Source organism: Sminthopsis crassicaudata, chromosome 3 (assembly GCF_048593235.1).
Source record: "Sminthopsis crassicaudata isolate SCR6 chromosome 3, ASM4859323v1, whole genome shotgun sequence".
Lineage (NCBI taxonomy): Eukaryota > Metazoa > Chordata > Mammalia > Dasyuromorphia > Dasyuridae > Sminthopsis > Sminthopsis crassicaudata.
This window is the reverse complement of record NC_133619.1, coordinates 111,423,593-111,448,874: the sequence shown is the minus strand read 5'-3', so window position 1 is coordinate 111,448,874 and position 25,282 is coordinate 111,423,593.

Sequence of the window (25,282 nt, the reverse complement as noted above, 5' to 3'; positions counted from 1 at the left end):
TGTCTCCAAAATTATGTTTGGGAATATTTTTGTTTTATTGTTTATTTTACAAAATGTTGATATCTGCTCCTAGGATAAGAACAGATTGAGTTCTGAGCTTCCTTTATGGGACAAGAGAGGTTTTCTACTGCCCTGAGGCAGGTGCTTCTGACTTCCTTCCCATTGTGCATGCCCATGGCCAAGTCCTGGTTGTTATCCTGATATTCAAGGGCTTATTATTTATCTTCTGTAGTTGCATTGGAGGTCTCACCGAAACTCTTGATCTACTGGCTTCTTAACCAAGACAGAGAAGTCAAAAGAGCTTCCCAGTATATTCTCAGTGTAGGACTTCTCTGTTCTGGGCCTCCACTGTGATGTGTTTGCATTGGGCTTCATCCCCACCTGCCCAATTGAGACAAATCTTTCTAGAAGTTCTTCCAAGATATCTTCTATTGGGAATTTGTCACATTCAAAATATTTGTCAGTTTTGTCACTACAAAATTCATTCAGAAGCTTGATCTAGTGTTGATTCTGAGGGAAGGGTACTAGATATCAAACTATATTATAAAGCAGTTATCATCAAGAAAATTTGGTGCTCCTTTTAAATTAGCAAGGGTCATTATTAAAACAGATTTTATATATATATGCATATATATAACCAATTTTACATATATATGTATGTGTATATATATATATATATATGTAAAATTTATAACATAATATCACTGATTTACATTCTGTTTCCTTAGTTCATTTTAGCCATTTTCTGTCCAAAGTCTATTGGAATTTCTTTAGATCGGTGAACCATCAAGAAGAAATCGGTCTTTCATAGTTGATCATCACACATTCTTGTTGTTATTATGTTATAATGTATTTCTGCTTCTGCTTGTTTCAATCAGCATCAGTTCATGTAATCTTTCCAGGACTTTCTAAAATCAGCTTGTTTATCATTTTTTATAGAACAATAATATTCCATTATTTTCATACACCACAACTTGTTTAGCCAATCCTCAACTGATGGGGCATCTACTCATTTTCCAATTCTTTGCTACTACAAAAACAGCTGCTACATTTTTGCACATGTGGGTCCTTTTCCCTATTTTATGATATGTTTTATGCCCAAATCATGAAATGTGAGATGTAAGTCTATGCCAAGTTTCTGAAGTATTATTTTCCAGTTTTCCCATTAATTTTTTTTTTTTTTTTTATTAGTAAGTTCTTATTCCAGAAGCTGGAGTTTGGGGATTATCAATACTGGATTACTATACATCTTGTGTCATCTGTATCTTATCCATTCCACTGACCTATGACTCTATTTCTTAGCCAGTACCAAATGGTTTTTATGATGGCTGCTTTATAATATCATTTTAGATTTAGTACTACTAAAGCACACCAAATTTTGTGGGTTTTTGTTGGTTTTCTTGATATTCTTGACATTTTGTTTTTCCAAATGAATTTTGTTATTATTTTTTCTAGTTCTATAAAATAATATTTTGGTAGTTTGGTATGGCACTGAAAAAGAATAACAATTTAGGCAGATTTGTCCTTTTTAGTATATTAGCTCAGCCTAATCATGAGCATTTGATATTTTCCCAAATGTTTAGATCTGATTTGAGAAGTGTTTTGTAATTGGTTTGTCTTGGCAAGTAGACCACCCAAACATTTTATTTTGATCACAGTAATTTTGAATGGCATTTCTCCTGCTATCTCTTGCTGGGTCAGTAATATAAAGAAATGCCAATCCTAATCTTAATTTATTCATTTTATTATGCTAATTCTACTTTATATCCTAAAACTTTGTTAAAGTTGTTAATTGTTTTCAGTAAGTTTTTGGATGATTTTTTAGGATTCTCTAAGTATATCACCATATTATCTGAAATGAGTGATAGTTTTATTACCTCATTGCCTATTCCAATTCCTTGAATTTATTTTTTCTTTTTGATAAGGCAAATATTTCTAGTACAACATTGAACAATAGTGGTGATAAGGGGAATCCTGTTTCACTTCTGATCTTATTTGAAGTGTCCAGCTTTTCTCCATTACAAATAATGCCTGCTGTTTGTTTTATATAGATATGTAACGTGCTGTTTTCTCCAGAAGCTGCCAATCACTCTCTGGGAAGGGATCTGTTGTGTCAACTCAAATCTCTCAGGCAGATTCTTCTTCCTGTAAAGAGCCGACTTCCTGCAGAGAGCTGCCTCAAGTCTGTCTAGAGCAGAGACTCTCTATCTCTGGAGTGCTGCCCTCTTTATCCTCCCAGAGAATGGGCATGGGATAATGCAAAGGCTTCTGGGAAGAACCACTTCAACCAATGAACTTGCTCCTCCCAAGCACGCAAGCTCTTCCCCAGGAATTCACAAGTCAAACTCCCAGGAAAGGCTGGAACTAGAAAATTGTCAAGTACCGACTTAGCACTTAGTAAAAACCCAATATCTCATTATCTCATTAGCACTTAGTAAGACCCTAACATCTCCCCCTTTCTTTTGATTTAGAACATAGGGTGGTCATGACCTTGAAACATAATCCATCAGTATGGGAGGCATTACACATAATTACATAGATTACATAAACACATAGTAACATAGTAACATAATAACATAATACATGCTAGAAGTATGTAACAAATAACATGATCAAATAATCATAAATTGAGAATTTATAAATGTCCATAAGTCCATTGTCCATTAGTCTCATCTTATGTTAGGAAATCCAATGATTCCTGCTGGTTTTTAAAATTCTTTAACAGTCTTCTTATTAGCCATGCTCTTTCAGTGTCAGATGTTTCTTAGATTTTCTCCTTTGTTTTGAGGTCTTTCTCTTTTTCTGTCTCTCTCTGATGGACAAGGCGAATACGACTCGTTGGCACCCATCTGATTCCTTCTCCTGCTGAAGAAATACAAGCAAACCTCTCTCCCAGGCAGTTAACCTATCTAATTACCTTCTATTTACCGCTTTCTAAATCTCTTCTCATCATCTGGCAATTACATTGGAGTTGTTTGCACTGGACACAGCCCTGTTGGTTTAAAAGGCCTGTGTTCTCCCCAAGTGTAATCCACTTTTGCAATGCAATTACCTTTTGTCTGACTTATCAGGTAATCCCTTTCTGCCATGTGATTACTTTTCTGCTGGTTGATCAAATCAGAGTCCTGACCTTCTAAAGGCTCTTTGGGTGTAACATCAGCTGCCATCATGCCCCAAGTATTTTTTGATTGGGGCCCTGGACCTGGGCCCCTCATCCCATTTCCCTGAATTATTCTACACTCTGATGCCCAATGGAGTCCTCTGTTGCATTTTGGACATGGGGTTTTAGGTCTTCTTTCACCCTGTCTTCTCACTCTATCTCCATATTTACACTGAGCGCTTAGATGTCCAATTTTTTTCACATTGAAAATATCGCCGAGTCTAGAAGTCCCTTGCCAGGAGGGACCCTGTTTTTCCACGTTCATCATAGTCTGGGTGTAAAAAGCATTTGTTCCCACTGTAGCATGGCGTCTTATGATCTCCTCTAACAGAACATCTTTGTCTAATCCCCATATAATTCTTTTGCAAATCTCATTGGCATTTTCCTTAGCCAGATGTCTGCTCATTATTTCTGTAGCTGCATTTTCTCCAATAGTTCTTTTGACAGCAGTTTGCAAACGTCCCACAAAATCTGCAAAATGTTCATTGGGACCTTGCTGTATTTTAGTGAAAGCCTCTCCGCGATCTTTCTGTCCAGGGAGGACACCCCAAGCTTTTATTGCAGCCTTAGCAATTTGCTCATATATTGTCATGGTATAATTAATCTGTTCTGAATTCTCTCCATACTGACCTTTACCAGCTAAGTGCTCAAAAGTGAATTTTGTGTTAACTCCTATTTCCAAATTGCATCTGACTTGGATTTTACGTAATTCATGAAACTCCACAAGCCATAACAAATTTTCTCCAGGTTCTAGACATGTCCTTGCTATGGATTTCCAATCATTCGGAGTTAGGACTTCATAAGACAAACCATCTAGTAACATTTTAACATAAGCTGATGTAGCCCCATAAAGGGTATACAACCTTTTTTCAAATCTTTAATTTTATTCAAATCTAAAGGTGCATATTTTCTCCTTTTATGACCAACAGAGTCAATATCTTCAATCATAGGATATGCATGTATAAAATCACTTATATCCTTTCCTTCTCTCTTAGCTTTAACCAATGCTTTTTCTAATCTTGTCATAGGCTTAGGCTGCTTCACAGGCAATTCTGTTTGTGTTTCTGCCTCTTCCCCTCCTCCTTCTTCCTCCACCTCTGAAGGTGAAGTTGATGTGGGCCCATCAATAATCTGTTCTCTAGGTGGGGTTGAAGCTTCTTCAAGAGAATTAGAGTTATCACACCCTAATTCCTCATTTAAATCCCTTTGGTCTTGGGCAAGATCTTGATCTTTCCTTTTTTCCTCACACTTCCTCCTCTGTTCATTTTTAAAACTTTTCTTTCTCCTACAACTTGCTCAATAGTTTAAGGCTAATTGAACTATGTTGTAGATATAAAATACCTCTGTAGAAATTGAATGAGGCCCATTTTTTCCATGACATTCTTTCATTTCAAATCCCACTAGCTTCCAGTTATCTACATCTATTTTTTCTTCCTCTAAGAACAAAGGGGACATGCATCTTAATGCGGCCAAGAGTTTAGCAATCTGTACCCAGGTTACAAGTAAACTCTGTTCCTCAATTATCTTAATTATATTCTCTATAGTACCACTCCTGAATGGGGGTGGAGCTGAGGCTCCCACTGGGACTGGGGCTGAGTCGGCTGAGGTTGAGGGATTGTCTTTAACTAACATCTGCCCCATTTCAGCTATAGGATATTGCTGGTTTAGCCCTTAACAAGTTAAGTTCCTTATTTATCTATTAGCACACTCACTTAATCTTTAACAAAGTTTCCTTGTTACTCACGGCTCTGAGTCAGAGAGAATGAGATCTGGATTGGAGGCTTTTCCACTGGAATCAGGATTGTGTCCGTCCCTGTTCAGGCGCCAAATTGCTATGGTCCAGTCTAGCTCCTCTGAAGGGCTCAGAATAAGTTCTTAAATGCAAAGGTCTGGGCTAGCTCCTCTGAAGGGCTCAGAATAAGTCCTTGCCCCACATTGGGCGCCAATATGTATCATGCTATTGTCTCCAGAAGCTGCCGATTGCTCTCTGGGAGGAGATCTGCTGTGTCAACTCAAATCTCTCAGACAGATTCTTCTTCCTGTAGAGAACCGTTGTCTCCAGACAGTTGCCATTAACTCTCATCCATAGAAGTGACTTCCCTTCCTGCAGAGAGCTACCTCAAGTCTGTCTAGAGCAGAGACTCTCTAACTCTGGAGTGCTGCCCTCTTTATCCTCCCAGAGAATGGGCGTGGGATAATGCAAGGGCTTCTGGGAAGAACCACTTCAACCAATGAACTTGTTCCTCCCAAGCATGCAAGCTCTTCCCCAGGAATTCACAAGTCAAACTCCCAGGAAAGGCCAGAACTAGAAAATTGTCAAGTACTGACTTAGCACTTAGTAAAAATCCAATATTTCATTATGTCATTAGCACAAGTAAGAACCTAAAATAGATAGTATTTATTATTTTAAAGAAAGCTCCCTTTATCCATATGCTCATTAGTGTTTTTAATACGAATGGGTGCTATATTTTGTCAAAAGCTTTTTCTGCATATAATAAAAGGACCAAATGATTTCTGTTAGTTTTCTTATTTATATGCTCAATGTTGCCAATAGATTTCCTGAGACTGAACCAGCATAGCAATCCTGGTAAAAAAACCTGTTTGGTTATGGTATATTATCCTGCTAATAAATTGCAATAATTTTTGTTAATATTTTATTTTTTTCAGCAATATATTTTAGGGAGATTGGTCTGTATTTTTCTTTCTCTTTTGTCTCTTCTTGGCTTAGGAATTGGTAACATATTTCTGTCATACAGAGCATATGGCAAGACTCATTCTTTACCTTTTTTTTCCAAATACTTTATATAGTATTGGAATTTGGTAGGATTCATTTTTTAATCCATCTGACCGCAGGGATTTTTTTCTTACAAAATCCATTAATTCTTTGTTCATTTTCTTTTGCTAAAATAGGACTAATTAAGTGGATTATTTTCTCTTCTATTAATCTGTATAATTTATACTTTTGTGAACATTCATTCATTTTGATTAGATTGTTAGACTTGCTGACATACAGTTGGGCAAAATAGCTCCTAATTACTGCTTTCATTTCTTTAACATTAGCACTAATTTCAACTGTTTCATTTTTTTTTTAATTAAAGCTTTTTTATTTTCAAAACATATGCATGGATAATTTTTCAACACTGACCCTTGCAAAACCTTATGTTAAAAAAAATTTGTCCTCCTTCCCCCCACCCTCTCTGCTATATGGCAAGCAATCCAATATATGTTAAACATGTTAAAATGTATGTTAAATCTAATATATGTATACAATTTATACAATGATCATGTTGCACAAGAAAAATCAGATCAAAAATGAAAAAAATGAGAAAGAAAATAAAATGCAAGCAAACAACAACAAAAAGAGTGAAAATTCTATGTTGTGATCTACACTCAGTTCTCATGATCCTCTCTCTGGGCGTACATGACTCTTTTCATCACAAGATCATTAGAACTGGCCTGAATCATCTCATTTCAACATTCATTTTTTTTTTTAAATTTTTTATTATATATATATTTTTTATAATATTATCCCTTGTATTCATTTTTCCAAATTATCCCCCCCTCCCTCTATTCCCTCCCCCCGATGACAGCCAATCCCATACATTTTACATGTGTTACAATATAGTCTAGGTACAATACATGTGTGTGAATATCATTTTCTTGTTGCACAATAAACATTAGAATCCGAAGGTACATGCAACCTGGGCAGACAGATATTAGTGCTAACAATTTACATTCACTTCCCAGTGTTCTTTCTCTGGGTGTAGCTACCTCTGTCCATCATTGATCAACTGGAAGTGAGTTGGATCTTCTTTATGTTGAAGATTTCCACTTCCATCAGAATACATCCTCATACAGTATTGTTGTTGAAGTGTACAGTGATCTTCTGGTTCTGCTCGTTTCACTCAGCATCAGTTCATGTAAGTCTCTCCAAGCCTCTCTATATTCCTCCTGCTGGTCATTTCTTACAGAGCAATAATATTCCATAACCTTCATATACCACAATTCACCCAACCATTCTCCAACCGATGGACATGCATTCATCTTCCAGTTTCTAGCTACAACAAAAAGAGCTGCCACAAACATTTTGGCACATACAGGTCCCTTTCCACTCTTTAGTATTTCTTTGGGATATAATCCCAATAACAGCAATGCTGGGTCAAAGGGTATGCACAGTTTGATAACTTTTTGGGCATAGTTCCAAATTGCTCTCCAGAATGGCTGGATTCTTTCACAACTCCACCAACAATGTATCAGTGTCCCAGTTTCCCCACATCCCCTCCAACATTCATCATTATTTGTTCCTGTCATCTTAGCCAATCTGACAGGTGTGTAGTGGTATCTCAGAGTTGTCTTAATTTGCATTTCTCTGATCAGTAGTGATTTGGAACACTTTCATATGAGTGGAAATAGTTTCAATTTCATCATCTGAGAATTGTCTGTTCATATCCTTGACCATTTATCAATTGGAGAATGGTTTGGTTTCCTATAAATCAGGGTCAGTTCTCTATATATTTTGGAAATGAGATCTTTGTCAGAACCTTTCCTTTTAAAAATATTTTCCCAATTTGTTACTTCCCTTCTAATCCTGTTTGCATTAGTATTGTTTGTACAGAAACTTTTTAGTTTGATGTAATCAAAATCTTCTATTTTGTGATCAATAATGATCTCTAGTTCTCCTCTGGTCATAAATTCCTTCCTCCTCAACAGGTCTGAGAGGTAGACTATTCTCTGTTCCTCTAATCTATTTATGATCTCATTCTTTATGACTAAATCATGGACCCATTTTGATCTTATCTTGGTATATGGTGTTAAGTGTGGGTCCATATCTAATTTCTGCCATACTAATTTCCAGTTTTCCCAACAGTTTTTTCTGAATAATGAATTTTTGTCCCTAATGTTGGTATCTTTGGGTTTGTCAAAGATTAGATTGCTATAGATGTACCCTTTTTTGTCCTTTGTATCTAATCTGTTCCACTGATCTACCATTCTATTTCTTAGCCAGTACCAATTGGTTTTGGTGACTGCTGCTATATAATATAGCTTTAGATCAGGTACACTTAGACCACCTTCCTCTGAGTTTTTTTTCATTAGTTCCCTTGCAATTCTCGGCCTTTTATTCTTCCATATGAATTTTGTTGTTATTTTTTCTAGGTCATTAAAATAGTTTCTTTGGAGTCTGATTGGTATAGCACTAAATAAATAGATTAGTTTGGGGAGTATTGACATCTTTATTATATTCACTCGGCCTATCCAAGAGCACTGAATGTCTTTCCAATTATTTAAATCTGACTTTATTTTTGTGGCAAGTGTTTTGTAATTTTTCTCATATAATTCCTGACTCTCCTTTGGTAGATGGATTCCCAAATACTTTATACTCTCAACATTTGTTTGGAATGGAATTTCTCTTTGTATCTCTTGCTGTTGCATTTTGTTGGTGATATATAAGAATGCTAAGGATTTATGTGGATTTATTTTGTATTCTGCCACTTTGATAAAATTCTGAATTATTTCTAATAGCTTTTTAGCAGAGTCTTTGGGGTTCTCTAAGTATACCATCACGTCATCTGCAAAGAGTGATAGTTTGATTTCCTCATTTCCTACTCTAATTCCTTGAATCTCTTTCTCGGCTCTTATTGCCGAGGCTAGCATTTCTAGTACTATATTCAATAGTAATGGTGATAGTGGGCAACCTTGTTTCACTCCTGATCTTACTGGGAAAGTTTGCAGTTTATTTCTATTGCATATTATGCTTACTGAAGGTCTTAAATATATTCCCCTGATTATTCTAAGGAATAATCCATTTATTCCTATACTCTCAAGAGTTTTTAGTAGGAATGGATGTTGGATTTTGTCAAATGCTTTTTCTGCATCTATTGAGATGATCATATGGTTTTTATTAATTTGATTTTTAATATGGTCAATTATACTAATAGTTTTCCTAATATTAAACCAGCCCTGGATTCCTGGTATGAATCTTACTTGATCATAGTGTATTATCCTGGGGATGATTTTCTGAAGTCTTTTTGCTAATATCTTATTTAAGATTTTAGCATCAATATTCATTAAGGAAATTGGTCTATAATTTTCTTTCTCACTCGATCGACCTGGTTTAGGTATCAGTACCATGTCTGTGTCATAAAAGGAGTTTGGTAGGACTCCTTCATTCCCTATTTTTTCAAATAGTTTATATAGCATTTGGGGCTAATTGTTCTTTAAATGTTTGGTAGAATTCACATGTGAATGCATCTGGTCCTGGGGATTTTTTCCTGGGCAGTTGATTAATAGCTTGTTCTATTTCTTTTTCTGAAATGGGACTATTTAAGCAATTTATTTCCTCCTCTCTTAATCTAGGAAGCCTATATTTTTGGAGGAAGTCATCCATTTCACTTAAGTTATCAAATTTATTGGCATAAAGTTGGGCAAAGTAACTCCTTATTATTTCTCTAATTTCCTCTTCATTGGTGGAAAGATCCCCCTTTTCATTTGTAAGACTAACAATTTGATTTACCTCTATCATTTTTCTGATCAGATTTACCAAAGGTTTATCTATTTTATAGGCTTTTTCATAAAACCAACTCTTGGTTTTATTTATTAATTCAATAGTTTTTTTTTACTTTCAATATTATTGATTTCTCCTTTTAATTTTTGTATTTCAAGTTTAATTTTTGGTTGGGGGTTTTTAATTTGGTCTTTTTCTAGCCTTTTAAATTGCAAGCCCAATTCGTTAATCTTCTCTTTCTCTATTTTCTTCAAATAAGCCTCTAAAGATATAAAATTTCCCCTTATTACTGCTTTAGCTGCATCCCACAGATTTTGGTATGATGTCTCATCATTGTCATTATCTTGGGTGAAATTATTAATTGTTTCTATAATTGGCTCTTTCACCCAGTCATTCTTTAAGATGAGATTGTTCAGTTTCCAATTACTTTTTGGTCTATTTATCCCTAACTTTTTATTGAATGTAGCTTTTATTGCATTGTGGTCTGAGAAGAAGGCATTTATTATTTCTGCCTTCCTACATTTAATTTTGAGATCTTTATGTCCTAATATATGGTCAATTTTTGTATAGGATCCATGAACTGCTGAGAAGAAAGTATATTCCTTTCTATTGCCATTCAGTTTTCTCCAAAGGTCTATCATACCTAGTTTTTTCTAATGTTCTATTTACTTTTTTAATTTCTTTCTTGTTTGTTTTGTGGTTTGATTTGTCTAAATCTGAGAGTGCAAGGTTGAGATCTCCCACTATTATAGTTTTACTGTCTATTTCTTCTTGCAACTCTCTTAACTTTTCCTTTAGAAAGTTAGATGTTATATCACTTGGTGCATATTTGTTTAGTATTGATATGGCTTCATTATTTATGATACCTTTCAGCAGGATATAGTTTCCTTCCTTATCTCTTTTAATTAGATCAACTTTTGCTTTTGCTTGATCTGAGATAAGGATAGCTACCCCTGCTTTTTTGGCTTTACCTGAAACATAATAGATTCTGCTCCTACCTTTTACCTTTACTCTATATGTATCTCCCTGCTTTAAGTGTGTTTCCTGTAAACAACATATTGTAGGGTTCTGCTTTTTGATCCAGTCTGCTATCCGTCTCTGTTTGATGGGAGCATTCATCCCATTCACATTTACAGTTAAAATTATTAATTCTGTATTTCCTGCCATCATATTATCCCCAGATTATGCTTTTTCCCTTGACCCCCCTGCACCCCTTTCCCAATATTTAATTAATAGACCCCCCTTGTGACGCACAGCCCTCCCTTTTTTTTTAGTATCCCTCCCCCCTCCCTCCACTTCCCTTCCCTTATTCTCCTTTTCCTTTTCCCTTTTCCTCTCCCCCCTTTTAATGAGGTGAGAGAGAATTCTCTGAAAAACAAATATGACAATTATTTACTCTTTGAGCCTCTTCTGATGAGAGTAGGATTTACACAATGATTCTCCCCCTCTCTAAATTCCCTCAGATATGGTGTATTTTCTATGCCTCTTCCTGGGATGTAGTTTCCCTCTTTTTATCACTCCCTCCCCTTTTTCTGATACTACCACCTTCCCTTTACTACACCCCCTCTTTTTTTTTTCTTTTATATCAGTAAAATCAAATTATCCATGCGTACTTTCTATATACCCACAACAGAGATATAGTTCTCAAGGGTTCTGTGTACCTTTTTCTGTTTCTCTTCAGGCTTGTGGATGTAGATCAAGTTTTTTGTTTAAGTCTGGTTTTTTTCTTAGAAACATATGGAATTCCTCTATTTCATTGAATAACCATCTTCTTCCATGGAAAAAGATGCTAAACTTAGCTTGGTAGTTTATTCTTGATTGCAATCCTTGATCTTTTGCCTTTCAGAATATCAGGGTCCAGGCCCTTCTATCTTTTAATGTGGAGGCAGCCAGATCTTGTGTGACCCTTATTGTGACACCTTGGTATTTAAATTGTTTTTTCTAGCTGCTTGCAGGATTTTCTCCTTTGTGTGGTAATTCTGCAGCTTAGCCACAATATTCCATGGTGTTCTTTTTTTAGGGTCTATTTCAGAAGGAGTTCGATGAATTCTTTCAACATCTACTTTCCCCTCTGTTTCTATTATCTCTGGACAGTTCTCTTTGATAATTTCCTGTAAAATAGAATCTAGGCTCTTTTTTTGGTCATAGTTTTCGGGAAGTCCAATGATCCGCAGATTATCTCTCCTAGATCTATTTTCTAGGTCTATAGATTTTCCCAGTAAGTATTTGACGTTGATCTCCAGCTTCTCATTTTTTTTTTTTTTTTTTTTTGTTTTGTTTGACTGATTCTTGGGTTCTCAATGAATGATTCATTTCTATTTGTTCCATCCTGACTTTTAAGGAGCTATTTTCTTCATTCACAGTTTTTAGTTCTTTTTGTAAATGCCCAATTTCGTTTTTAAATGAGTTATTTAGCTCTATTGAATTTTTTTCTATTTCCCTAATTTTTTTTTTTTGAGAATTATTTTCTTTTTCCAATTGAGAAATCCTATTTTCTTGGGACTTTTTTTATCTTCTCCAATTCAGAAATCCTATTTTCTTGAGACTTTTTTTTCTTCTCCAATTCAGAAATCCTACTTTCCTGTGATTTTTTTACCTTTTCTAATTCACTAATTTTGTTTCCCTGCATTTCCTGTGAATTCTTTATTTTTTCCAACTCCAATTTCATAGCTTCTCTTTCCTTTCCCCATTTTTCTTCAAACTCTCTTAACTTTTTAATAGTCTCTACAAGGAGAGAGTTATGTGATGGGGGGCAGGAATCGTTCCCCTTTAGGTTGTTACCTGCTGACTCTCTGCTGTTAACTTCCTGGGGGCTGGATACCCGCTCTTTCTCTGTGTAGAAGGAATCCATGGTATTTTTGGGCTTCTTGCTCATACTTAAAAAATCTTTTGGGGTCTGTCCCTGGGGTAGGAAATTATTTATTTATTTCTTTACCAGCTTCCTCCCAGACTGAATGGATGCAGTGGCCCCTGCGCTTGAGCTAAGAGAGAGCTCTGGGAGAGAGTTCCCCACCCCCTCCCTGGAAGTGCCTCAGAGGTGATCAGCACTGCTGTGCCTTGAGGGCACTGTGTTTTAGTGGCTTCCCTGAGGTTGAGACTCAAAGTCTAGCCTATGCGTCCCGGTGTGGCGTGGATGTCTGCAGCAGGTGACAAAAGCCCCTGTACTCAAACTGGAAGTGTCTGCCAGAAACCGCGGTCCCTAGTTCAAAGGTTCCGCTTCTCTGGGACTTCTGTTCCACAGCCTCCAGCCAGCTGAGCCAGGCATTATGAGTTACCGCCCTGCCCACTCTTCCATCTCTTAACTACCCTGAGGTAAAAGCCTGGATTGCCTATGTCGTCCACACCCCCAGTGCCGAGATCTGCTGAGTCACCCCTGGGATCTGGTAAGATCCAATCTGGTTTTAAATTTTAAAGTGGCTTATATTTCTCTTCTGAACTGCTGAATTATAAGCAGAGAAGAGCTAACAGCCTGTGCCAGATTCTTTTATCTCAGTGGATTCTCTGATCCCAGAGCCCTCCCCAGCGCGACTGGCACAGTGTGCCACTACCCCACCACCTGTGCTGGCCTCTCTTCTTCCTCCCCTGGGAGCTGACCTTTCCTGCTGAAACTCCAGATTCTCTTCAGCTGGTAAGTCCTGCTTCCAGTCCTTGTGGATTCTATCAGTCCAACGCTATTTCTGAGGCTGATTAAATCTAGTTGGTTGTGAGGGAAGAAAGGAGCTTACATAGTGGCGTGTATCTTCTCCGCCATCTTGGCTCCGCCCCTCCCATTAGTATACTTTTGCTATATATTTCTTCTTGTAACTGGTTGAAAATATTCTCTAGGAATTTGGCTGCTGTGCCACATGATGCATACATATTTGCTATTATTACTACTTCATTGTTTATGGTATCCTCTAACAGGATGTATTTTTCTTCCTTATCTCTTTTAATAATATTTATTTTTACTTTTCTTTGTCTGAGATCAGAATTGCAACTCCTGTCTGCTTCAGATGAATAAATTCTATCTTAGCCTTTTTCCTTTTCTCTAGGTGTGTCTCTGTGTCAAATGTGTTTCTTGTCACAACATATTGTAGGATTCTTTTTTTTTTTTTTAATTTCCTTCCATTTTATGGGATAGTTTATCCCATCCACATTCACAGTGATGATTATCAGCTTTGTATTTCCCTCCATTCTATTTTCTCCCCTGTATATACTTTTGTTCTCTTGACACTGTGATTAGTCAGTTTTTTTTTTACCCAATCCATTCTTTACCTTATCTCTATCAACTCTTTTCCCTTTCTCTCATTTCCCCCTATTGTTTCCACTCTCTCTTCTAGCCTTCTCCTTTTTCTTTTCTCTTTTTGTTCTTACTTCTTTATAAAGTTAAAGAAATATCTATGCCCAACTGAAGGCTTAAATTACTCCCTGCAAAACTGATGATATAAACCTTTAAACAGTGCTCATTCCTCTACATTTCCCCCCCTCCATTGTAAATAGATCTTTTGTACCTCTTTATGTGATCTAATTGTCCCATTACGCCTCTCGTTTCCTCTTTTTCCAGTACAGACAGTTTTCCGTCCCATAATGTCTTTTTTCATAATATCACCCTCATTCCATGTGATGCCTCCCCTTTATCTGGCCCAGTGACAGATATAGTTATTAAAAGCAAATTAATATCATTTTCCCATCTAGGTATGTAAACAATTTAACCCTTTAAACAATATAGATATTTCTCCCTGTTAACCTTTCTATGCTTCTCTTGAGTCCTTTGTTGTAGGTTAAATTTTCAGGTTAGTTCTGTTTTTTGTTTGTTTGCTTGTCTTCTTTTGTGGGTTTTTTTTTCTTTCTTTTTTTTTTTTTTTTAACCAATAGAAATGATTGAAGCTTCATAACCTTCCCTGAAAGATGATACTGAGTATGTAGGTAATTAATTCTTTGTTGTAGCCTAGGTCCTTTGCCTTCCCGAATATGTTATTCCAGGCCCTTTGATCCTTTATTGTAGAAACTTCCAGATTCTTGGTAGTCCTTACTGTTGGCTCATTGATATTTGAATTTTTATTATCTAGCATCTTGGAGTATTTTTTCCTTGAGATTGTGGTTCTGGAGTTTTGCAAAATGCTACTTGGGTTTTCCTTGTAGGATCTCTTTCTAAAGGTGATAGATGGATTCTTTCTTTCTTTTTTTTTTTTTTTTATTATATATATATATATATATATATATATATATATATATATATATATATATATATATATATATATATATATATATATATATATATATTTTATAATATTATCCCTTGTATTCATTTTTCCAAATTACCCCCCCTCCCTCTATTCCCTCCCCCCGACGACAGGCAATACCATACATTTTACATGTGTTACAATATAATCTAGGTACAATACATGTGTGCGAATATCATTTTCTTGTTGCACAATAAACATTAGAATCTGAAGGTACATGCAACCTGGGCAGACAGATATTAGTGCTAACAATTTTCATTCCCCTCCCAGTGTTTCTTCTCTGGGTGTAGCTACCTCTGTCCATCATTGATCAACTGGAAGTGAGTTGGATCTTCTTTATGTTGAAGATTTCCACTTCCATCAGAATACATCCTCATACAGTATTGTTGTTGAAGTGTACAATGATCTTCTGGTTCTGCTCATTTCACTCAGCATCAGTTGATTTAAGTCTCTCCAGGCCTCTCTATATTCCTCCTGCTGGTCATTTCTTACCGAGCAATAATATTCCATAACCTTCATATACCACAATTTACCCAACCATTCTCCAACTGATGGACATCCATTCATCTTCCAGTTTCTAGCTACAACAAAAAGAGCTGCCACAAACATTTTGGCACATATATGTCTCTTTCCGCTCTTTAGTATTTCTTTGGGATATAATCCCAGTAGTAGCGCTGCTGGGTCAAAGGGTATGCACAGTTTGATAACTTTTTGGGCATAATTCCAGATTGCTCTCCAGAATGGCTGGATTCTTTCACAACTCCACCAGCAATGTATTAGTGTCCCAATTTCCCCACATCCCCTCCAACATTTGTCATTATTTGTTCCTGTCATCTTAGCCAATCTGACAGGTGTGTAGTGGTATCTCAGAGTGGTCTTAATTTGCATTTCTCTGATCAGTAGTGATTTGGAACACTATTTCATGTGAGTGGATATAGTTTCAATTTCTTCCTCTGAGAATTGTCTGTTCATATCCTTTGACCATTTATCAATTGGAGAATGGTTCGGTTTCTTATAAATTATGGTCAGTTCTCTATATATTTTGGAAATGAGACCTTTGTCAGAACCTTTGTTTTTAAAAATATTTTCCCAATTTGTTACTTCCCTTCTAATCTTGTTTGCATTAGTATTATTTGTACAGAAACTGTTTAGTTTGATGTAATCAAAATCTTCTATTTTGTGATCAATAATGATCTCTAGTTCTCCTCTGGTCATAAATTCCTTCCTCCTCCACAAGTCTGAGAGGTAGATTATCCTCTGTTCCTCTAATCTATTTATTATCTCCCTCTTTATGCCTAAATCATGGACCCATTTTGATCTTATCTTGGTATATGGTGTTAAGTGTGGATCCATATCTAATTTCTGCCATACTAATTTCCAGTTTTCCCAACAGTTTTTTTCCGAATAATGAATTTTTATCCCTAATGTTGGAATCTTTGGGTTTGTCAAAGATTAGATTGCTATAGATGTATCCTTTTTTGTCCTTTGTATCTAATCTGTTCCACTGATCTACCGGTCTATTTCGTAGCCAATACCAAATGGTTTTGGTGACTGCTGCTATATAATATAGCTTTAGATCAGGTACACTTAGACCACCTTCCTCTGAGTTTTTTTTCATTAGTTCCCTTGCAATTCTTGACCTTTTATTCTTCCATATGAATTTTGTTGTTATTTTTTCTAGGTCATTAAAATAGTTTCTTGGGAGTCTGATTGGTATAGCACTAAATAAATAGATTAGTTTGGGGAGTATTGTCATCTTTATTATATTCGCTCGGCCTATCCAAGAGCACTGAATGTCTTTCCAATTATTTAAATCTGACTTTATTTTTGTGGCAAGTGTTTTGTAATTTTTCTCATATAATTCCTGACTTTTCTTTGGTAGATGGATTCCCAAATATTTTATACTCTCAACATTTGTTTGGAATGGAATTTCTCTTTGTATCTCTTGCTGTTGCATTTTGTTAGTGATATATAAAAATGCCGAGGATTTATGTGGATTTATTTTGTATCCTGCCACTTTGCTGAAATTTTGAATTATTTCTAGTAGCTTTTTAGCAGAGTCTTTGGGGTTCTCTAAGTATACCATCATGTCATCTGCAAAAAGTGATAGTTTAATTTCCTCATTTCCTACTCTAATTCCTTGAATCTCTTTCTCGGCTCTTATTGCCGAGGCTAGCGTTTCTAGTACTATATTGAATAGTAATGGTGATAGTGGGCAACCTTGTTTCACTCCTGATCTTACTGGGAAAGGTTGCAGTTTATTTCTATTGCATATTATGCTTACTGACGGTCTTAAATATATACTCCTGATTATTCTAAGGAATAATCCATTTATTCCTATACTCTCAAGAGTTTTTAGTAGGAATGGATGTTGGATTTTGTCAAATGCTTTTTCTGCATCTATTGAGATGATCATATGGTTCTTATTAATTTGATTATTAATATGGTCAATTATATTAATAGTTTTCCTAATATTAAACCAGCCCTGCATTCCTGGAATAAATCCTACTTGATCATAGTGTATTATCTTGGAGATGATTTTCTGAAGTCTTTTTGCTAATATCTTATTTAAGATTTTAGCATCAATATTCATTAAGGAGATTGGTCTATAATTTTCTTTCTCAGTTTTCGATCTACCAGGTTTAGGTATCAGTACCATGTCTGTGTCATAAAAGGAGTTTGGTAGGACTCCTTCATCCCCTATTTTTTCAAATAATTTATATAACATTGGGGCTAATTGTTCTTTAAATGTTTGGTAGAATTCACATGTGAATCCTAGATGGATTCTTTCAATGAGTATTTTCCTCATTGTTTCTAGAATATTGGGACAGTTTTCCTTACTGATCTCTTAAAAAATGCTATCTAGGCTCTTTGTTTTGGTCCTGTCCTTCAGGTTGGTCGATGATTTTTAAATTGTGTCTTCTTTATGTCTTTTCCAAATCAGCTGCTTTTTCAATGACATATTTCACAATTTCTTCCATATTTTCATTATTTTTCAGTTTGCCTGACTTATTCTTGCATTCTCATAGTGTCATTTACTTACATTTTTCCAGTTTTAGTTTTTTAAAATGTGATTTTCTTTAGTTAGATTTTGTATCTCTTTTTCTATTTGGTTAGGTATACTTTTTAAGAGTTATTTTCTTCAGAATTTTTTTCCCTTCCTTTTCCAAGTCATTGACTTTCCCTTATATACCTCTCAATTACTTTCTTATTTTTTCTTGTACCTCTCTTATTTGTCTTTAAAAATCTTTTATGAGTACTTCCAAGAAGGCTTTTTGGGCCTAAAACCAATTTATATCAGTCTTTGAGATTTCTTCTGCGCACATTTTGGCCTCATCTGAGTTGGTATTTTGGTCTGCCTTTTCACCATAATAGCTTTCTATAGTCAAGGTCTTTCCTGTTTCTTCATCATTTTTTTCCTTTTCTTTTGGTATTTGGTCTTTTTTACTTCTGTCATTGAGTTCTGATCCTCGGGTAAAAGAAACACAGTTAAGCTTCCTGTGGAGCTCTGAGCCTTGGCTTAGTGCACAGGGTCCCCTTTTGTTTTCATAGTGTACATTTGCCTTTCTTTTCAGAAAACAGGTTTCCCAGAGTTTGCCTTCTGAGTTGGGACTGGAAGCTTGTCCCACTGATTTGTTCCTTGACTGAGCCAGGACTGAGGGTCTTAGTTGCTGATTTGTTGTGATTCACACCTTCTGACCAGCTTTCCCATAATTTGTCTGAGTTGGGCTAAACACCCTTTTTACCCCAGTGACACTGATCTTTCTTGAAGTTTCCAGTCTATCTTGAGCTGGAGAATAGTTTCATTCAGTCAGATTCTATTCCGAGGTTTCTTGTACTTTTAGAGGAAAAATCCAGCAGCTTCCTGACATTACTCTGTTATCTTGGCTCCACCCCCAGAAATTTCAAAAAAAAACCTGTGGTAATTGGGGTAAGTGTCACTATTGGACAAAAATGAGAAAACTGCACAACAGACCTTTGATTGGACAGAATGTTTTATAGACCACTACTACACATCATACTAATATAAATTCTAAATGGAAACATGTATTAGATATAGATAACATGTATTAGATATAGTAACAAGGAAAAAACACTTTTCAGAGTTTTAGATATTCTTAAAATGTATGAGGAAAAAAGGATTGCTCTGAATCACCAATAATGAAGCATAGAAAGCAAGGCAATTTGAGTTTCTACCTCAAACCACTTCATCTGATAAAGTTAACAAAGACAAACATAAAATGACAAGTATTGGAGGGGCTCCAGGAAAACAGGCACATTGGTGCACTATTGAAAAAGATGTAAACTGAAATCTGGAAAACAATTTGGAAATATTTTTCCAAAATTACAAAATTGTGCTTCCTCTTTGAATACTACTAGATTTATACACCAAAGAGATCAAAAAAGAGAAGATGAAATCTCCCATATATATATAGAAATATTTGCAATTACTAGCTTTGTAGTAGCAAAGAACTGTAACCTAAGGAAAAGCTCCCCATTGTGGTAGTAGCTGAACAAACTATCTATGTTATGTGATATTGTTATGTGAGATGGTTTCAGAAAAAAAGGAAAAAATGACAAAATTTATAAATAAATTGGTGCCAATTCGGTTAAATATAACCAGAAGAAAATTTATATAATTCCAATATTATCAAAGTTAAAATTTTTTTATGATTTAAGAACCACTTTCAATGCAATGATTAACTATGATTCTGGTAAGCCCATGATTAAACACAGTGCCTATTTCCTGGTAATAGACAACTAGGTCAGCAAGTATGCATGGGCAGTAATATGAAGTGGTAGAGAGAGTACTCACAATGATTAAATCAAAAAGTCATGAAGTATTAAAAGTGTGTAAATTTAACTGTAAGCACAGAAAATTTGGGTTCTCATTTGATTACAACATCAGCTTCATCCAGCCACAGATAAAGCAGAAACCCTTGGATGTTCCATTTCCTGATCCCTAAAATGATGTTGTTAACTTAGATGATCTCAGAGTTATTCATTAACAATAAAAGTTGTGTCTATAAAACTTTGATTTATTATTTTGATAGTGCCTTAGAGATTGTCAATCTTCTCAGAGGATTATTTTTTTATAGCAGTGAGATTAGTAAAAATATTTTAATTTAGAGTAGATAATGGATAAAATAGTTCCACATTTGAAAAAAAAAAATTTAAGGTCAAAGACACACTTTATGAATGGAGGATAGATGCCAAATAACTGGATCCTCTTCAAAAGAAAGAATTCAGGTCCCCATAAATAAATTACTGATTTAAAAATTATTAGATAAGTTCATGAACAGAAAATTTTCAGTCAAAACAACAAGCATTTATTAATTGTCTACTATATACAAAATATTGTGTTAAGGGCTAAAGTAAGTAAGACTGTAATGTCTTATATACACAAAGTCTCTGTCAAAATTGACTGGATATCATTTTGGAACCTTAAGTACTACTCTCTGATAGCAAATCGAATATCATTTCTCTCAGATACACATATCATATTTTGTATATTCATGACTTGCTGATTATAAAGTGAATTATGTGGCCAGATTCATGAGATGAAGGTATTAAGCTCAATGTCATCTCTTATCTTTCAATCCATCAGCATTTATTATCAAGTTAGTTAATTCAAATAACTGTGTTGAACCTAAAAGCTGGAGCTTCTTAAAGAATATCTGAAGAATAATTATTTGTATTTGAAAAAGGGAGATCCTTTTCATTTACTCTTTAGTACTTTTGAGGAAATATTTTCTTCATTTTAAAGTCTAGTTTCCTAGACTCAAGAGTTTCCTTTGCAAAGTTGCTGTTGTTACAATACTGAACACAGATAACATATGTGAGATTCAGATAAAGATCAATGATTTAACCATTTAACCTTTGCTACTCTCTCCAAGATGATGTATAGTATTTTGTTTCTTTTGGCAAATTCCAGATAAAAATGCTTTTATTTATTTATTTTTTTTACATGAGAAAATCCTTGATCCTTTCTGCCCCCAAATATTAGCTGTTGCAAAAGTAGGTGAATTGGGTATCTTTTAGGAAATGCTTTTTATTCTACAATAAAAAGCAATGGGAATAAAACAGAAAAGAGATGGACTATTTAAGCTAACAGATTGACAACTTCTGTTAATAGATAAAGAATATCAGTTATTGTACTTCTTTCATCTTTTTGACTATATTGATTATATACAGAAAGGAACTCAGCATTATTTATTCTACAAAATAAGAAAGCCCATATTATATAATTATACATGTACATAATATCATAATACACTTATCATTTAGTGAAATTGTAAACAACTTATGAAACTTCATCTTACTTAAAGATTACACATTATTCATTAACCACCAGGCAAATAACATTTTGGCTTAAATTTGTAATTTGGGTTGACATAAATTTCAAGAGAGAATTGAATATTTCTGCACATTTCTTAAACTTTAATTGGTAATCCCTGTGCATCTGTGAAGCAATTTTCTCTTTGTGAGGCTATAAGCAAATTATAAGTACAATAGTTGTCTATCTTTATATTAGTTTGCCCTGGAAAATTTAGCACAGTTTTCTGCATACACTAAATGTTTGTTGCTTTAGATAGTCATAGCAAATTTAATCTTGCATCTTTCTATCCTATGATGTCTTTCTTAGATTCTAGAACTAAGAGTCCATATAGTAAATACCTCCAAGTTATAAGAATTTATTGACTTGGAAAAGTGATTTATTTAAAACAATAAAATTATTAGTAACAACAATAATAATACCTAGTTATCATTGAGTTTTACAAAGCACTTTAGATATGTTAGATATATTTATTTAGATATATTATTTTGTTTCATACCCAAAACAACCTTGTAAAATAGGCATTACAATTATTTTTGATTTTACAGATAGAGAAATATAGTCTGAGAAATATTTTGTAATTAAAATTAATCTTGGAGAGACTAGGATGCAAATATAACATTCAAATAAACCCATACAAACAATAAAATATTATATGTGAAAGTGAGTGGAAGAGAAAATGTATAGTATAGATTATATGATAAAATTTGGAAACAGTATAAAAATAAGATATATGGAAAGAAAGGGGATGGGGAGTTGTTTGTATTTGTGTGGGGGGATTTATTTGTTGGTGAGGGTAGTAGATATAAAGTGAAATAAAAGAAAAGTATTTGTGGCACAGAGTAGAGTTATCCTTTTCCTAGTCATGATTTTGGTTAAGATAGTAATGTCAATCAATAACAATGTTGTATTTTTTTTGTAATTAACTAGGAAAGGAGGAAAAGTTGATTACATCTAACTTCCATTTCAAATGATATTTTAACTTGGCATATCAGGTTACATAATGGTATGAATTTTGATGATGGCTATTTTGCATCAATCAGAATAGAAATTAAAACAGTCTAAAATTGAAGGTCTTATTTTTGTATAATTTTGGATTTGTTTATCTATTTCTTATTCAATTCATGGTTTAGTTACCCTCTCATTAACTTTGCTGAGATTAAAATCTGAGTTTGGTTTCATCAAAAAGACAGGATAATTAGTTATCAATGTTCTACAAAGTAAGAAAAATGTCATGTTTCATTGTACAGTAGTTGATATAAAATCGTAAAAAAGAAGGTTAAATAAAAATTATCATTAGCTACACTGTAAATTGTTGCATACTCTCACATAAAACTAGTGAATATGGACATAGGCTTGCTTATAATGACTACATATGTTGCTGACAAGGTATAATTATAAGGTTACATAAATATATATATGTATGGTATTCAGAACATAATGTTAGTTTGCATCATGAATTCTGAGATTCAACTTTAAAATTTAAAAAAAAGGGTTTTAAAGTTCTACAATTGTAAAAAACCTAAACAGTATTAACTGAACTGATATAAATATGATAAATAATATATGAAAGTGATTATCTTTTTATAATTTGTATTTGTTAAACAATAACAATAAATCAAATACTTACTAGAGCTAAATAGAACACTTTTTAAAATCAATGGACATATTACAACTAAAATTACAATATTGAAGGAAGTCATTCAAAGTCACTCTATCTAAATGAAAAATAAGGACAATTATGTGTTTTAAAATATATGTTCTGTCACTAGTCATCAATATATATATATTCATTTCATTTATTTTTGTAATTATTTGGTATTTTATTTTCCCCCTTTCCATAAAAGTCCTTTTTTCCATCTCAGACTTTTCAGATCTTCAAAGATGACAGGAAAAGAAAATTATAAATGTGGGAGTGGATGTGGAAAAACTGGGAGACTAACACATTGTTGTTAGAGTTGTGAAATGATCCAACCATTCTGAAGAGCAATTTGGAACTATGCCTAAAGGACTATCAAACTATGCTTATCTTTTCACCACTACTACTGAGTCTATATCCCAAGAAAATCATAAAGGAGAGAAAAGGACACACACATGCAAAAAATTTTTGAAGCAACTCGATATGTGGTAGCAAAGCACTGGAAAATGAGTAGATGTCCATCAATTGGGAATAGCTGAATGAGCTGTAGTATAGAGAGATATTAGAATATTATAGTTCTATCAAAAATGATGAATAAGCTGATTTTAGAAAGGACTTGAAAAATTTATATGAACTGATGCTTAGCAAAATAAGCAGAATCAGGCATACATTGTACTAAATAATAACAAGAATGTGCAGTGATTAGCTATGAATAACTTAGTTCAGTGCTTCAGTGATCTAAATCAATCCCAAACAGACATTTGGATAGAAAATACCATAAGCATCCAGTAAAAAAAAAAAAAAAAAAAAAAAAAAACTATGTAGATTGAATGTAAGTCAACAATGCTATGTTCACTTTTTTATCTGTTTTTTTTTTCTCCCATGATTTTTCCTTTTTGTTCTGATTTTTCTCTTTCAACATGATTTAAAAAGCAATGTGCTAATAAATAAATATTTTTAAAGAAGAAAAGGAAGGACATACAATAGGAACATTATTTATGTTTTGTAATTCCCTTTTTTCCTTATATTTTAAAACAATTCTATTTGTTGCAGTCAGCAAAAATCTACTGAATCACCCTCCTTGCAAAATATAAACAAAACTAAATTAAATTAATTGCAATCTTTCGTCAAAAAAAAAAAAAAAACAGTCATGTTGTAAAAGACAACATGAAAAAACCATGAAAACCACTTAATGTCTTTCCAGTTATTTAAATCTGACTTTATTTTTGTGGCAAGTGTTTTGTAATTTTGCTCATATAATTCCTGCCTTTCCTTTGGTAGATATATTCCCAAATATTTTATACTATTGACAGTTATTTTGAATGGAATTTCTCTTTGTATCTCTTGCTGTTGGATTGTGTTGGTAATATATAAAAATGCTGAGGATTTATGTAGATTTATTTTGTGCCCTGCAACTTTGCTAAAGTTCTGAATTATTTCTAATAGCTTTTTAGCAGTCTTTGGGGTTCTCTAAGTATACCATCATTCTGCAAAGAGTGATAGTTTGATTTCCTCATTACCTACTCTAATACCTTAAATCTCTTTCTCGGCTCTTATTGCCAAGGTATAGCATTTCTAGTTCAATGTTGAATAGTAATAGTGATAGTGGGCAACCTTGTTTCACTCCTGATCTTACTGGGAAAGGTTCTAGTTTATCTCTATTGCATGTTATGCTTACTGAAGGTCTTAAATGTATGCTCCTGACTATTTTAAAGAATAATCCATTTGTTCCTATACTCTCAAGTGTTTTTAGTAGGAATGGATGTTGTATTTTATCAAATGCTTTTTCTGCATCTATTGAGATGATCATATGGTTTTTATTAATTTGATTATTAATATGGTCAATTATACTAATAGTTTTCCTAATGTTAAACCAGCCCTGCATTCTTGTTATAAATCCTACTTGATCATAGTATATTATCCTGGGGATGATTTTCTGTAGTCTTTTTGCTAATATTTTATTTAAGATTTTAGCATCAATATTCATTAGGGAGATTGGTCTATAATTTTCTTTCTCTGTTTTCAGCCTACCCTGGTTTAGGTATCAGTACCATGTCTGTGTCATAAAAGGAGTTTGGCAGGACTCCATCCCCTATTTTTTCAAAGAATTTATATAACATTGGGGCTAATTATTCTTTAAATGTTTGGTAGAATTCACATGTAAATCCATCTGATCCTTGGGATTTTTTCTTAGGGAGTTGGTTAATAGCTTGTTCTATTTCTTTTTCTGAAATGGGACTATTTAGACTATTTACTTCTTCCTCTGTTCATCTGGGCAAGCTATATTTTTGAAGGTATTCTTTCATTTCATTTAAGTTATCGAATTTATTGGCATAAAGCTGGGCAAAGTAGCTCCTAACTATTGTTCTAATTTCCTCTTCATTTTTGGTGAGTTCACCCTTTTCATTTTCAAGACTAACAA